Genomic DNA, 16268 nt, shown 5'->3' on the forward strand with positions numbered 1-16268 from the left:
AATGTCTTCGTTTATAAAAATACACATGCTTGTGTAAACGGGGTCTGCATCTCTGTGGGGAAACGAGCAACCAAGGTAGGGTGCCAGGTGATATTCCGGAACTTGTACCTTTGCTTCCAACTCTTTTACCTTGGTCCAGGCAGGGACCCTCTGCATCTCTGTGGGCAGGGGCGTAGCACCAAATTCTGGGCCCTATGCACAAGTGCTGGCCATGGGCCCCCCCTCCCCAACCAACCAACCAACCACCAGCATAGCATATAGATATATTAGCAGGCAATTCCAATGTAGCCTTATGGATGTGACTGAACATGCTTAATATTTAAATATTCTGTGTAAAATTTCCTCAAATTTCATTTGCTTCATAAAAACATAAGAACATTTTATTTTTCTGATGGTTGTGGCAAAAAAATGGTCTATTCTAATTAGACTAGACTAAAGTGAAAGACAGAGCATGACAGTGTTGCTATATATACATTGCAGTATAGCCTTTCGTGTGATTTTATTTTAAACTATAGGCTCACCTTGTCTCAAGTCCACATCAGATGGTGAGAGGTCTGCTGCTGCTGCATCACCCTCTGTGACAGTTTCTGAAACTGAGTGTGATGCGTTTCAAAAGTTAGCTTTGCTACTAATTTGACAGCCTTTCCTCATGAACCATTGAGCCTACTAAGTTAAGCTATTAGCTCATAATAATTTTCGAATTAGTAGGCTATTGAAATGTTGTGGTAGGCTATAAATCAGGCATTATGTTATTTCTAATTTTGTGTTAATGCTGTTTTAGCACTGATAATCGCGGATTCGCGGTGGTATTGAAGTGTTTTGTAACCAGGAGTTAATTTCATTTGTAGACTATTGCTTTCACATTGGGCTCACCTTTCTTGGGAAAGAAGGCTGTTAACACTTGTTTTCCCTCATTTCTTTTTTTCTCCCTTTCTTGCCTCTCTTTTCTTTTCTGGGAACCGGATTTAGCTTTCTTAGACTTAGACATCTTCACACCGTGACCGTCCGCATTGCCGCTTTGGCAGAATGAACGTTACTTCAAAAATGCGCCTAGCAGGGGAAGGCGGACTGAACCATTTCGTGCAAGGGAGAGGGTGCCTGCCCTCAAACAATGTTGGCATGGACACAATTTAATACATCAATCAACTGATGCATTTACCCGAAATATTTGCATCTATATTAGTTAACATTTATTAAGATCTTTAAATTAAGGAAATTATTTATTATTAAGGAAAATAAAATTCAACTCCTTAGGGGCCCTCCCCCCACTTGGGGCCCGGGTAATTTATTCCCACTTGTCCCCCCACTACGACGCCCTTGTCTGTGGGGAAACGAGCAGCCAAGGTAGGGTGCCAGGTGATATTCCGGAACTTGTACCTTTGCTTCCAACTCTTTTACCTTGGTCCAGGCAGGGACCCTCTGTGGGGAAACAAGCACCCAAGGTAGGGTGCAAGGTGATATTCCGGAACTTGGACTTCCAACTTTTTACTTTTACAACTTTTTTGAGTTTTACTAATGTTTTTTGAGTCAAAAAAAGCTTTTATTACGTTATCAACTTTTTTATTAACTTGGACTTCTACTTCCAACTTTTTTTACTTTTACAACTTTTTTTGAGTTTTAATAATGTTTTTTGAGTCAAAAAATAGCTTTTATTACCTTTTATCAACTTTTTTATTGACACAGTTGTTGGATGTACAACTTTGCTTCAACGGCTTTGTTACCATTAAAAGAAATACAAAATTAAAAGTTTAAATAAAACTGAAACCTAAGTCACAATTATTGCCCAATGTCCTTGACTTGGTTCTTGCTTTGTTTCCCCTGACTAGGGTTAGGCTTCTCCTGGCTCCTGGCTGTCTTCACTTGAGCTATGGGACTCAAGCTCACTTTCTTTCTCCTCCACACCCACAGGTGAGGAGTTCCCAGACTCACTGGTCTGAGACTGTGCTTCCTCCTGGTCCTTCTTCCCCTGACCCTCCTCTGTAAAATCTGAGGAGGATGGTGAGGAGTTCCCAGACTCACTGGTCTGAGACTGTGCTTCCTCCTGGTCATCCTGGATGCCTGGCACATCATGGTAAGGATTAAAGTACAATTTATCAGACACTTAGAAAACATATCATGACAATGGTTACAAAATCAAGAAAACACCAAAAACGAGACCCACTTGGTAGATTGATCGATCAACTTAGGAATCTCAATATCTCCAACTTGAAGAATGGGGACTGTTTGGCTGTGAACTCAGGCACATTAACTTTTCCTGGACTCATCAAGTCAAGGGCCATTGCTTGAGAGACTTGACTCTGCCCATCTTCAAAGGGAAGTGTCTGTCTGTGGGAGAGAAAGAGCTTTATGGATATAGAAAATGTTTACATCATCTTTTTGGTAAAGCACTTTTAATGATAAGCATCTAAACAGTAGTGCAATCATTAAAAGTGCTTTACCAAAAAGCTGATATAAAAATGTTCTATAAATTTGCATTTTGTTGTACTTGTTGTCCTTACTTGAACAATGACAATAAAGTTGAATCTAATCTAAGTTGATAGGAACATACATGGGTTGATATTGCTACGCTCAAAGCTACTGAACTCAGACTGTGCTTCCTCCTGACCCTGCTCCATTACCTTCTTCACCTGACCCTCCTCAGACACCTCTGCATTTGTCTCCTGGTCCTGCTCCATTACCTCCTTCACCTGACCCTCCTCAGACACCTCTGCATTTGTCTCCTGGTCCTGCTCGATTGCATCCTGATCCTCACCGTCACCTGAATGATTTATTGTCACCTGATCCTGTGTCTCCTCTGAGACCCCTGGCACACCATAATAATAATAATAATAATGATAATAATAATGATGAGCTTTATTTGTATAGCACCTTTCATACACAGAATGCAGCTCAAAGTGCTTTACATTTGGAACATGAAACACAATAATAGAGTCAGTCAGTCATTATCATTACCATGGTGAGGATGAAGCTGTTTCTCTGCATAATTCACCAGACACGTAGAAAACATATCATGACACTGGTTACAAAATCAAGAAAACACCAAAAACGAGACCTACTTTTATGTGGCTTGACTGAGGCCACTAGGGACCTCAATATGTCCAGCCTGATTGTTCGGGTCTGTCTGCCACTGGCATCAGGCACATTGTATAAGCTGGCAGTCTTCGGGTCATGGGCCATCGCTCTGCAGACATCCTGCCTTTTGTCGAATGGAAGTGCCACATCTGTCTGTGGGAGAGAAAGAGAGAGAGAGCTTTATGTATATAGAAAATGTTTTTAACAGCTTTTTGGTAAAGTTGATAGGAACATACATGGGTTGAAATGGCTGTCCGTATATATCCTTTTAATGTTGGAGTGCCTTGAAGTCCGCATTCCCCCCACATACGACCCACAAACACTCCCATTCGTGTCATCTCGTGGCCTGTTGAGTTGAAAAATAATGTGTGTGCTTGGTCATAGCCACGGAGGCTGGGTCTCAACATGCAAAGTCCTTGAGATTCTTGAACAGCTCTTTGCCAATGCAGACCTTGGCAGCCCCAAAGGTCTTTACGGTTTTGTGCAAGGGTACCTGAGAAAATGTACAGGTATAAGTAAAGACAAACTTCACCAGACAGGTTGCTAGAACTTTGCATGTATGCATTGGCCGCATTTGATGTACTCACCGTAATGGTAAAACTGCCCTTGTAGGCCTCTGCCTTTTCGACATCCCCTACCGTCATGCCCAGGGAGATGCACTTTCTGTGGCCTGTTGTTGCCACCATGCCCCCCACCAACAGACCTACAACGCGATTCAGCCGAGGTGGATCGGCTGGATTGTCTTTTATGGCAGATTTTCAGGCAATAAGGCATTGATTTGTTGAATGAAGGCCAGCAGTTGTTCAGGAGGTATGATTTTCGCTGTAAGAGAAAGCAGTATACCATGTTGAGACTAAGTATAAGTATATATACTCTTTTGATCCCACGAGGGAAATTTGGTCTCTGCATTTGTAAGGCCCGTCTTTTGCCCAAACCTTATGCATTTCTAAAGAATGCCTTTTGCAGTCAATTTACATGTGTGGATGCCTGCGTTTGATCTGTATTGTCTTAGCTGGCCATGGCCAAAGATCCCCAACACCCGCTCATGTCTAAAGTGACCATTTGGTCCTTGTTCTGGCCCCTAGCTACATGGGGCTATCCCTAGGCCCCAAAGTGTGTTCAATTTGGGTACCCCTAAACTTCCAAACAAACTTTTTTATTAACTTACCCAGATTAGGCAGGGGTGTCCCTTTTGGAACTCCTGAAGTCTCCTCTGTTTCAGCAGGCACAGGTGTTGAAGGCTTCGTCATGCTGGGAGAGGCCAGTGGAGAGATCAGAGGAGGGAGTGGAGATTGATCCACAGGCACAGATGGGGAAGGAGGAGGGAGTGGAGATTGATCCACAGGCACAGATGGGGAAGGAGGAGGGAGTGGTGTGGAATGCTCTGATGGAGAGGAGTGGTGAGGAGGGCTGAGACAGAGGTAAGGAAGGAGCAGACTGCAAACCTTTATCCTTAGCATGGGCCTTGAGGTACTTCACCTCTTTCCATAACATTTTGACCTATTGCTTCATCGCATTTAGTTGATTTTGCAGGTTTTCAATGTTTTGGTCTGATGGTGGTGGCACACTGGGACCTGAGGAAGCAGCCCTCTCAGCCTCTATCAAGGCCTCAAGAATGGCTTTTTTTTTGGCAAGCTTTAGGGTCTTTTTTAGGCATGAACCCTGTTAAAAGATAGATAGATAGATAGATAGATAGATACTTTATTGAGTTAAGATTGTGTTTCAAATTGTATTAATGTAGCAAAATAGATCTTCCAATAACATATGATCAATTGTAAAAGTAAAACCTTTTGTTTGTGCATGGATATTAAATGCTTGTCCAGTCGTGAATATGGCGTACTGGTGCAGTTGGCTATTGGGCAGCACAACTTCCCTCCATACCGTACTGATCTCACCCCAGCTTGTAATCTCCTTTCATGAGCATCAGTAATTTTGTGGACATATTGGAGGTGACGTGATAAGTTTGAAAATGAATCGAGGCACTTTGGAAACTTCTTTTTTTGCTGTTATTGATATAGGTATAAAAGAGACAGAAATATTTGTGACAATATTATTTTAGCTTTTTGATACCCAATAACTGACTTTTATTGCACAAAAGATACACAATTTTCCAAGTCAAGTACATGAACTTCCAGAAAAGCTACACAATATTCTACAACAGCTACATCAACTTCCAGAAAAGCTACGCAATATTCCAAAACAAATACATCAACTTCCAGAAAAGCTACACAGTGTTCCAAGAAAGCAGATATACTGAGATATGTCCCTACCATGAACTTCCAGAAAAGCTACACAATATTCCACAACAGCTACATGAACTTCCATAAAAGCTACACAATTGTTCCAAATAAACTACATCAACTTCCAGAAAAGCTACACATTATTCCACAACATCGACTTCCAGAAAAGCTACACAATGTTCCAAATCAACTGCATGAACTTCCAGGAAAGTTACAATACATTCCAAGAGAACTACATATGCTTTCAGAAAAGAAGATGTAATGAGATATATCCCTACCTTCATGGTCACAATTGTGGAAAAGAATGATGATGTGCCAAACCTTGCTATTTATACAGATGAGTTAACCCGCCTCCTATTTAGAATGGGCCAATTATGTTAACTACAAGAAAAGCTACACAATTGTTCCAAATCAACTACATCAACTTCCAGAAAAGCTACACAATATTCCACAACAACTACGTCAACTTCCAGAAAAGCTACACACTGTTCCACAACAACTGCATGAACTTCCAGAAAAGCTACGCAATATTCCAAAACAACTACATCAACTTCCAGAAAAGCTACACGATGTTCCAAATCAACTACCTGAACTTCCAGAAAAGCTACACAGTGTTCCAAAACAATTATTAACATAAACATCCAGGAAAAATACACTATGTTCATCCAATACAGTACTAATAGCCTTGGACAGCTTTATGGATGCAAAGGTGAATTATAGACATGAGTACTTCAGTAATCAAACATTTTAATGAAATATGTGTGCAGTTTTGACATCAATCTTCTTCTTTAACCATCATTTGAAGTCTGTTACGAACATTTTCAACAGATATATTCATCTTTCTGCACATTCTAAGAAGTGCTGGGTTTTTTTTAAGGGTGTTTTCAATACTCCATTTCCTGATGATCTTTTTCTGGATGTCAAATTGGAAGGCCAGTCTGAGCATGGCTAGGAATTCTGGCGAAAAGCACAAACTTCTCCTACGACACTGTAAAGATTAAGAGGTCAACTATTAAGCAGAAGCCCATGTGAATTCAATCAATTAATTATATGATTACCTCCACAGGTCATGTCTTACCTTTGTAGAAGTTCTGGCAGGAAGCAGTTTGCCAGAGTGGAGTTTCTTTGTCACTCTAACTTTCTTCCTATTCTTTTTCTTGTGTCCTGTCTTGCTCTTGCTCTTTCTATTCTTCTCTTTTGTTTTCTGAATCCTGCGAGCCTTCTGAGGGATCTTTTTCTTGTGTCCTGTCTTGCTCTTGCTCTTTCTATTCTTCTCTTTTGTTTTCTGAATCCTGCGAGCCTTCTGAGGGATCTTTTTCTTGTGTCCTGTCTTGCTCTTGCTCTTTCTATTCTTCTCTTTTGTTTTCTGAATCCTGCGAGCCTTCTGAGGGATCTTTTTCTTGTGTCCTGTCTTGCTCTTGCTCTTTCTATTCTTCTCTTTTGTTTTCTGAATCCTGCGAGCCTTCTGAGGGATCTTTTTCTTGTGTCCTGTCTTGCTCTTGCTCTTTCTATTCTTCTCTTTTGTTTTCTGAATCCTGCGAGCCTTCTGAGGGATCTTTTTCTTGTGTCCTGTCTTGCTCTTGCTCTTTCTATTCTTCTCTTTTGTTTTCTGAATCCTGCGAGCCTTCTAAAGGGATCTTTTTCTTTTGCTGTCTTGGGAGGGGCTGAGGAGGACGTTTCCTTTTTTCCAGCAGCTGGGAGAAATCTGTATTTATCAGAATGTTCTCAAGTTCATCCATCTCTGGGTCGCTGTCACTCTCGACCTGTGCAAAATATAAATGATTAGGAACTAAAGTACACTGTCATAAAAGGGTCAATTCCGACAATGCAACATCCATGAATTCTACTCACCGTATGGAATACCTGGGACTTGGGCTGCTGGTAAGGTGGCATGATCTGAGAGAACCGGTCACCCTCATCTGCTGTCTCCTCATCCAATTCATCCTCTAAAGAACATTGTTTGAGTTCAGCATACACCTTTTGGTCCTTTGATTCCTCAGATGTTGTCCAGACATACGCGTTATAAGGAACTGCACGTTGTGATGTACATTTAATGTGAAAATCAACTTCCAAGAATTCTACTTACCTCTTCCATGTTCTGGGAGTTATCTAGCTGGTTATTGGGATTAGCCAGAGACAACCCAATATTTTCCTCCAGCTTCTTTCGGGTCTGCTTCACCTGCAGTGGCGGAGCTAGGGGATGGCTTACGGGGCTTAAGCCCCGAATCTTTTTTCAAAAGCCCCGAATCTTTTTTTAGTGTTTTAAATTCCCGGCAAATCTTATTTCCAATATAACTCCCCCTCGGTTTCTCTATAAATGTCACCAAATGCTCTATTACTGAGGAAATATATCCCTTATTTTCAAAGCCCAATATTGAAAAATAATTTGACTTGCTACACGATCTATGCCACGTCTCTGGGCTATCTGGTTAGATTGATTTGTTTAGATCCAGTGAAAATGCTGCCTTGACAACGCTACGTCATGGCTTCGGTGTTCCAAAAAGCCTCTGTCAGAAGTCTGTCACTTTTACAGTCTGTGATAAAACAACTACACGAACTTCCAGGAAAGTTACACAATGTTCCAAATCAACTACATGAACTTCCAGAAAAGCTACGCAATATTCAAAAACAACATGAACTTCCAGAAAAGGTGCACAGTGTTCCAATACAATTTCCTAGAACTTCCAGAAAAGCTACATGAACTTCCAGAAAAGCTACGTAATGTTATATCTAATCTAATACAGCTAATAGCCTTGGACAGCTTTATGGATGCAAAAGTTGAATTAAAGACATGACTACTTCAGCAATCACTATTCAAATGAAATTTTGATTTATTTTAATGAAATATGTGTACAGACATCAATCTTGAACTTTAACCGTCATTCAAAGTCTGTTACAAATATTTTCAACGGATATATTCATCTTTCTGAACATGTTCCAAAACAGCAACCTGAACCTCCAGAAAAGCTACGCTACGAGCCTATTTAGAATGGCCGTTTATTGAGACATCCATTGTAGTATAACAAGGCAACTACAATGTAGCAAATCATCAGCAAAATGCCAAAAATGACAACAGTCATAGAAAAAGTGAACAGGTCAAAATGGTCACAATTTACACAGTTGCATCTGCAAGAGAAAGGAATCATTTTGGAAAATTCACCTGATTAGTAATATGCACAATACCAGTGTATCAAAAGAGGAACTAAACTTGCCTGCAGGACCCTCCATTTTCTTCAGTTTCTTGAACATTTTGGCGGCCAATGGGTACCTCATTTGGGGGAACTAGTCGCACCAGAACATGCACTATGTGGTGAAGCCAGAAAGTAGTATACATTTTCATATTTTTTTGACAGTAAAACTTGTGGACATAAATGACTTTATGAAATAAAACACAGAGTGAAAAGTTCAACATACCTGACATTTCTTCCACTGATCGACTCCTGAATTTCTTCCTCAAAACCTCTAGCATGCATGCACCCCTTCCGCTTGATGCTGCTGACATGTGGGATTGGCTATTTATACCCTTGGTGCATATGTGTAGCGATGTAGTTAAAGAACAGGAACCAATCATACCTTAGCATAGTAAATTCCACATTTTCTACATATGCTTCCACATTTTCTACATATGCTTCCACATTTTCAACTCAAACACTGATGACATGTGCATTTTGACATCCTGCAAATCTATTGGTTATTCAAATGACTGGAGCAAATCTATTGGTTATGCAAATTACTGTCTGCGCTGCTGCAGGCCTGTGAAACATATAAAAGGGGGATGAATCCAAAGACACCCAACAATGGACAAGCGAATATTCACAGTTTTACTCATTTTACTCGTCAAATGTAGCGGCGGCGTCCTGATGAACTCGACAGACAAGAAACTTGAGGAGAAGGCGGTTGGAGGAAGCGCAATCCTGGAATGCCACTTCACCCTCGCCCCAGATGACATTGGACCTCTGGAAGTCGAGTGGACTAGGCTGTCTAATGCTGGACTACAAGAGGACCCAGTAATCATTGTGTTCACCGCCGGGCAGATCTACAATAACTACTACGTGCCACTCAAAGACAGGGTCCACTTCATTTCAACCGATCCACGGAAAGGAGATGCCTCCGTTAAACTGCTACGACTGACACCTTCAGATTCCGGGACTTACAAGTGCCAAGTGAAGAAGGTCCCTGGTATCCAGAAAATTGCGGTCATCCTCCGGGTGATGCATGCTCCCTCCAAGCCAAGTTGTCACACAAAGGGCACTGCAGAGGTGGACGGAAATGTGGTGCTGCACTGCAATGCCCTGGAAGGTGCAATCCCCATCGACTACAACTGGCAGAGAGCAACCACTACCACTACACACTACCATCCTCTGCCCGCTTAGGGACCGTTCGTTATTTATAAACGGGGTCACCGGAGGAAAATAGGGGAGGGTCATGTCTTTTTATTCTTTGTTGAGGGGAGGGTCACCTAACTTTTTTTCGTCTAGGAGGGACCCATCTTTTGTATTAATGAAAACAGCAAAAAATCAAAGTGGCTTGTTTGATTTTTGATTTCTGTCGCCATGTTCTCTTTCGTTCCATAGCTCTGTCAACATTGAACAATGAAAATAAGGGAGATTTCCCGGGTTTCTCACGCAAAATACGGAAAATGTCAACATTCGTTCCCATTAACGTTGGAAGGGTTGGAGCAACAAAGTAGCCTACTTTATTCACGCCTAACAGCCTATATCCATTTGGTCAACTTTATCCAGCCCAAAAAAAGCTAAATTTAACTATGGTTTACTTGTAGTTTACCGTGTAGCCTAACTTTAAACAGTGTGCATGCTTAACATAAAGCATACTTGTGCTTCATTCATCCACACATCCAGCTCCTAACGTTTTGACAAGCATTTCTACCAATTGACCTTGTTCCTGCCCATCTCTAGCTTTGCTGTCTCCATCCTTTCTGTTTTTGTTGTTTGCAAAAAAATATATAGTATTTATTGGTAACCAGCAACAAGTGCAATTTGTTAATCGCTGTCATTCTCTCTCCTGCCAACAAAAAATGTGTTACGTTCCAAGTAGCAGTGCGTAATTCTGCTTCATAAAGTTGAACAAATACATTTGGTCATATAAATAGCCAGTTTATGGTCTACAGTGTAGTTGGTAAGTTATGGTAGGCCAACTTGGAGTGAATATACAGGGGGAATTCTTTGTCTAGCTGAGTAGCCTGGCAAGTGCGCACGTAGGCATAGCCTACGGCCGAACACTGCAAGCTGAACACTGCAAGCTGCAAGCGCTCTCACGACAACCACGTCGTTAAATAGGCCTAGGTTAACATCACTCTGAGTTCGCATTCAAGCAAGCAAAACGATGATTTGAATACATCTGTTTCACTGGAAGGGCAAGGGGTAACAACAGGACTACACAGAGACAGGCCAGAATGCAGGACTAATGTTATGAGAGTATTACAGTAATATGGGATATTCTACGGGAAAATATTAAAACGGCAAGACAGCAGGGAAACGTTAAAATGATAAACCCGGAAAAAGTTGGCATGTTAGGTATTTTTCGGTCCCTGTGATTATTTGTGAAATTGTGCAAACGGCCTTTTCAAGTCATTTGAGAAGGAATATGTGTAGCAAGCTCCCAAATTGACGCTTGTCTGAGAAATTGAGTTTTGGATAATGTTAGCTTCGGCAGCTTTACAATGACTGAGGAAGCCTAGAGACGAGTCCATAGAAACAAGTTCATGTGTTGAATTTGTTATTACCCAGTGTGCTTTGTTGAATGGTCTCAATGCTTTATTGTTTTATTTCATGTGAATACTTACTAGAGGAGTAACTTTTCAAGTAGGCTAATGCAGTTGCAGGAAGTGTGCATTTAGTTTCCATGCTTATTGTGTTTCCACAACAATGTTAGTGAGTAAATCTACTGAAATGGCCACCATCTTGGTGAAGAGTGATGTGTAAGATCAGAAAGCACAGGTTGATTTTAGGACGGTAGCATACTTTGATGTGTTTTCATAGCGCGTAAGAGCGTGGGCGGAATACATCGACAATAGGCCGGGGAGGGTCATGTCATTTTTGAAAATGCTGCTGGAGGGTCGTTGAAAATTATATTGCAGTCAGGGGAGGGTCATGTAACTTTTGATCGAAGCACTCAAAATCCCTCCGGTGATCCCGTTTATAAATAACGAACGGTCCCTTAGATGTTGTTGCAGGCAGGCTCCACATCCCAGGGGCAAAAGAGAGTGACTCGGGGACTTACCACTGCATTGCCAGGAACCGGGTTGGAATCGAGGAGTGCTTTTTGGAACTTCAGATTATTCCTCCTTCCATGGTTGGCATGATTTCAGGAGCCGTTGTGAGCATCCTCCTGGTCCTTGCTGTGGTCATCTTCATCGTCTACCGCTGCTGCAAGTGCAAGAAGCACATGGTGGAAGCAAATGACATTAGAGAGGATGCAAGTCCCCCGAAACACAGAAAATTTACCTCTGAAATGAGTAAATAATAAAAATAACATGTTAGAAAATTCTTTGTCTTTGAATAAAAAAGAAAATGAAAAAAAAAAGAGAAATAAATGAAAAAATAATAAAAAAAATAACTAAAATGTTTTATTTGTTTTTCTTTCAAATATCTTTGAAAATAAAATTCTTTAATAAAACACAATATGGGGAAATGAGCACACAAAGTCAGGTAGACATAATGGTGATATTCCGGAACTTGGACTTCAACTTCCAAGTTTATGACATACATCTAGGCAGGGACTCTCGTCTGAATTTCTGCAGGGAAATGAGCACACAAAGTCAGGTAGGCATAATGGTGATATTCCGGAACTTGGACTTCAACTTCCAAGTTTATGACATACATCTAGGCACGGACTCTCTTTTGAATGTGTGCGGGGAAATGAGCACACAAACTTAACCTGGACTTCAACCCAGGTAAAAAAGTAGTATACTTTAGTGTGTTAGAAATATGATTAAAGTACATGAAGTATAAAGCAAGCAAGCTTACACTTTTTGTACTTTATGTAAAGTATGTTTAATGTGTACTTTTAGAAAGTATATTTCAAAGTAGATGTTATTAAGTTCAACTTCAGTGTACTAAAATTAAATATACTTATTGTGCAATATAAGTGTTTTTGTAATGTACTTTTTAAAAGTGTACTTTGTTGTTAGTGTATTTTAAATGGTAAAGAAGTGTATTTAGTTTAAGTGTATTAAATTGCTAATACTTAGAGTTGTAATATAGTGTACTTATGGAAAGTATATTTTTTTGGTAGGCCTAATACATTGTTTGTATAGTTTCATAGTCATCTCACCTTTAATAAAATACTAATGTGTGTAGCTTTTAGGCCTGATATGTCAGCCGCATGGATGGCAATGTGCAATAACCTAGCCTAGACACACTGATCTATCAGTTTTGGTCATCAAATAATATTTTTTCTTTTGTTGATTTTGTGTCTTAGCAAGGTAGTAGCCTATACGTTTGTGATGTAGTAGAGGTTGTGAGAGGATGAATGTGGCATTTTGTTAAATTTATAGGCAACACGTTAAATGTAGGCCTATAGGCAGTCCAGTTGACCAATAACATGGCTGTTTGAATTTGAAATGGAGTGGGCGGATCTGTGCAGCTTTCGAGCAAAACTGGTGTGAGCAAACATTAACGTTATTTCATACAGTCTATGCTTGTAACTTTATTTGCAAGACAGATGGACTACGTTTACGGTCCGTATAAGGTTACAGGTTTGTCCAAATTAAAGATAGGCCTACCATAAATTCTAGTCATGCCAGAGACGTTGGTCCTACAGAGCCAGAAGGACTCGTCATATGAGATAACAAGGGCTGAAGCCAGTTGGATCTAAAGTGCCAAGTTATTCGTTATCAGGTGAGTCCCAAAGCATATTGTTAAATGATTCTGATGTAGCTTACTCTTTATGACCTTCGGTAGTCTTTGGAGAAGTTAAATTGATGGCTTAGCAATCAAGAGTTTGTTTTTATCCTTGCTAGTACAAGCTAGCAATGCCAGATCACGTTAGCTAATTTAGCTAACGTTAACGTCATAAACGTCGACCAGATCCCTATCAAGACGAAAACTAACATTACATTAGCCTGCTTTGTGTTTGTGGGATTATTGACAAGCGTTGGCTAGCACTAACGTTACACAAACTATGATGGAAGAAAGTGTGTTCTTTATTAAGCAACGTTTGCCTAAAGTTCACCAATGTTCTTTAATATTATAGTGTAGGCTAAGTTAACTCACAGAAAGGAGGATGGTGCTAGGCTAGTCACACTTCACACTTCACATTCATTAGGCATGCTAATGACATTGTAGCTGTTTTTTTCTTTAATCGTGGAGACATCTTTTTAAATGAGTCTACAGGACAAATTACATGCATTTTATGAAGTAGAACGTTTTTTTCCACCATTGATATTAGAGGGGGAATTAAACCTGGTGTTCTACTAAGTTAGTGCTATGAAGCTTAAGCTACATGATTGATATTATGCCTTGGTTTATGAGAGATTTAGATTTTCTTTTAATTATTTGTGTTTGACAGAGCATTCAAGTTCATTTCATGGTAGTGTTTGTAATTTACCTAGTTTTAATCTGTAGCCTAACTATGTTTTTACAGGTGTTCCTGGACAGTTTTGAAACCGAGATGTCTGAACGCCTCAAATAATCAGCAGTAAAGGTAAATATTCTTCATCCAGGACTTTGTCCCATTACTCTTAAAGCATAACTAAAGCCAAAATGCAACCTAGGGTCTTTTTGTGAATGAACCTGAGTCAAACTTTCGTTTGAAAGCATAATTAAGTCAGAAGCGCCACCATTAAGCTTGACTGTATTGTCGTTTCTGGGTCAAATGCCATTTTGAATGGGAGTCGTAGGGGCAGAACTATTTTGATACATGATGATTTTGATTCATGCACCCGAAAACGATAATACGGTTGTATTGGAAACAAAGGAATCTAAGGTAATAAAATTCAGAAATCAGGGTGGTTGCACTCATATCGGTGCCAAGGTGCACAACGCTTTAAGGAAAGACTAACTGGCCAGGTCTACCCATACCAGGATGGCAAACAGATGGTGTCAATACCAATTTGACCCATAAAAAGTAAATGGCAAATAGGTACAGATAATCTGTATTAATCTCATCATTGCCAATGGATTTCTGTGTAAAATATTGTTTATCTTGTAAAATGTTGTCCATCTTCTTTCTGTTCACAGACATCAGAGACAAATTCTCTAATAACAAGGTCAATGCATTTGACTGCTATCCAGCCCCAACTCTCTTCTGAATGTCTGCAGGGAAATGAGCACTAGAGTTCTCAACGGGCTTGAAAATTATAACCCGACCCGGCCCGTGGCTTTTAAAGCCCGGACCCTATGTAACCCGACACATAAACATGAATTATCTGCCCGAACCTGGCCCGACGTAAAACATAGGCTACGTTACGACTGTTAAACTCTGACTTTATTTAGGTGAAGATTCAATACATAGCGTGACAATTTAGCCTACTTAAAACAGTGATTTTCTCCTCTTCTGGCGTATCGTGACGGAAGAACCATACCAACTTTGGATGCGGTTATCTTAGCGATAGCCTACTTTTTGCAATACCCTCGATATACATATACAATCTTAGTTTATGGCCGTTCATATGAGCACAATAACTTAATTTTGAAAATTTTACCAAAGCGACTGGTTTCGCCTTGCAGGGTCACATATTTCATCATCACCTTGCATTTTGAGCATTGCACATAACCTGTAGAATTTCCATCAGAATCCAGCACCACTCCAAACACTTTCCAGACCTCTGATTTTCCCACTCCTGTAGTAGCGACGGTGAATTCACCTGTGGTAAGTTTAGCCTACTTTTCACCAACTCCATCTTCTTCTCCAGGCTAAAGGCGTGCACACAGTGGCAGGTCTGTCCCTGCCCCTCATGATGCACGTTGCACGCAGCAGCAGACTTTCTTTATGGTGAACAGCAGCTTTTTTTTTTTTCACTGAGCAGAAAAGATTAAGCCCGAGGTCCGACCCGACCCGAGTCATTTGCTTATATTTTCGACCCGAACCTGCGGGTCCCGTCGGGTTTGTCGGGCCGACCCGACCTGTTGAGAACTCTAATGAGCACACTTACCTGGGTAGGCATCATGGTGATATTCCGGAACTTCGACTTCAACTTCCAAGTTTATGACCTCCATCCTGTTAGGGACTCTCGTCTGAATTTCTGCGGGGAAATGAGCACACTTACCTGGGTAGGCATCATGGTGATATTCCGTAAAGGGGACATCAACTTCCAAGTTTATGACCCCAATCTAGGCAGGGACTCTCTTCTGAATTTCTGCGGGGAAATGAGCACACAAAGGTGGGTAGGCAGCAAGGTGATATTCCGGAACTTGGACTTCAACTTACAAGTTTATGACACACATCCAGGTAGGGACTCTCGTCTGAATTTCTGCGGGGAAAATAGCACACAAAGGTGGGTAGGCAACTTGGTGATAGTCGGAGTGTGGGACTTCAACTTACAACATTTTTACCTCCATCCAGGCAGGGACTCTTCTGAATGTCTGCGGGGAAATGAGCACACTTACCTGGGTAGGCATCATGGTGATATTCCGGAACTTCGACTTCAACTTCCAAGTTTATGACCTCCATCCTGTTAGGGACTCTCGTCTGAATTTCTGCGGGGAAATGAGCACACTTACCTGGGTAGGCATCATGGTGATATTCCGGAACTTGGACTTCAACTTCCAAGTTTATGACCTCCATCCTGGCAAGGACTCTCTTCTGAATGTCTGCGGGGAAATGAGCACCCAAAGTCGGGTAGATGATATTCCGGAATATGGACATCCAACTTCCAACAATTTTACATAGGGACCCTCTACCACATGTCTGCGGGGAAATGAGCACCTAAAGTCGGGAGTTGACATTCCGGAATGTGCACTTCCAACTTCCATCTTTTTGACTTAGTTCCAGACA

At 40.9% G+C, this 16268-nt stretch overlaps 3 long non-coding RNA genes across 3 annotated transcripts; all 3 read right to left on the reverse strand.

Moving 5' to 3' along the window:
* Positions 1 to 3062: 3062 nt before the first annotated feature.
* On the reverse strand, positions 3063 to 3888 carry LOC143099548 (uncharacterized). The gene is made up of 3 exons (XR_012981652.1): positions 3660 to 3888; positions 3309 to 3565; positions 3063 to 3225 (listed from the first exon to the last, which is right to left on the reverse strand). It is a non-coding gene; the product is annotated as an uncharacterized LOC143099548 (long non-coding RNA).
* A 3101-nt stretch (positions 3889 to 6989) lies between these two features.
* Positions 6990 to 7853, reverse strand: LOC143099549 (uncharacterized). The gene is made up of 3 exons (XR_012981653.1): positions 7399 to 7853; positions 7164 to 7258; positions 6990 to 7075 (listed from the first exon to the last, which is right to left on the reverse strand). It is a non-coding gene; the product is annotated as an uncharacterized LOC143099549 (long non-coding RNA).
* Positions 7854 to 8531: 678 nt separating this feature from the next.
* Positions 8532 to 11685, reverse strand: LOC143099557 (uncharacterized). Its single transcript, XR_012981655.1, has 3 exons — positions 11553 to 11685; positions 8727 to 8807; positions 8532 to 8615 (listed from the first exon to the last, which is right to left on the reverse strand). It is a non-coding gene; the product is annotated as an uncharacterized LOC143099557 (long non-coding RNA).
* Positions 11686 to 16268: the final 4583 nt, after the last annotated feature.

Source organism: Alosa pseudoharengus, unplaced genomic scaffold (assembly GCF_046254945.1).
Source record: "Alosa pseudoharengus isolate Yale_2024_CS ecotype anadromous, Long Island Sound unplaced genomic scaffold, YU_APseudo_1.1 YU_APseudo_1.1_scf_3, whole genome shotgun sequence".
NCBI classification, from domain to species: Eukaryota; Metazoa; Chordata; class Actinopteri; order Clupeiformes; family Clupeidae; genus Alosa; species Alosa pseudoharengus.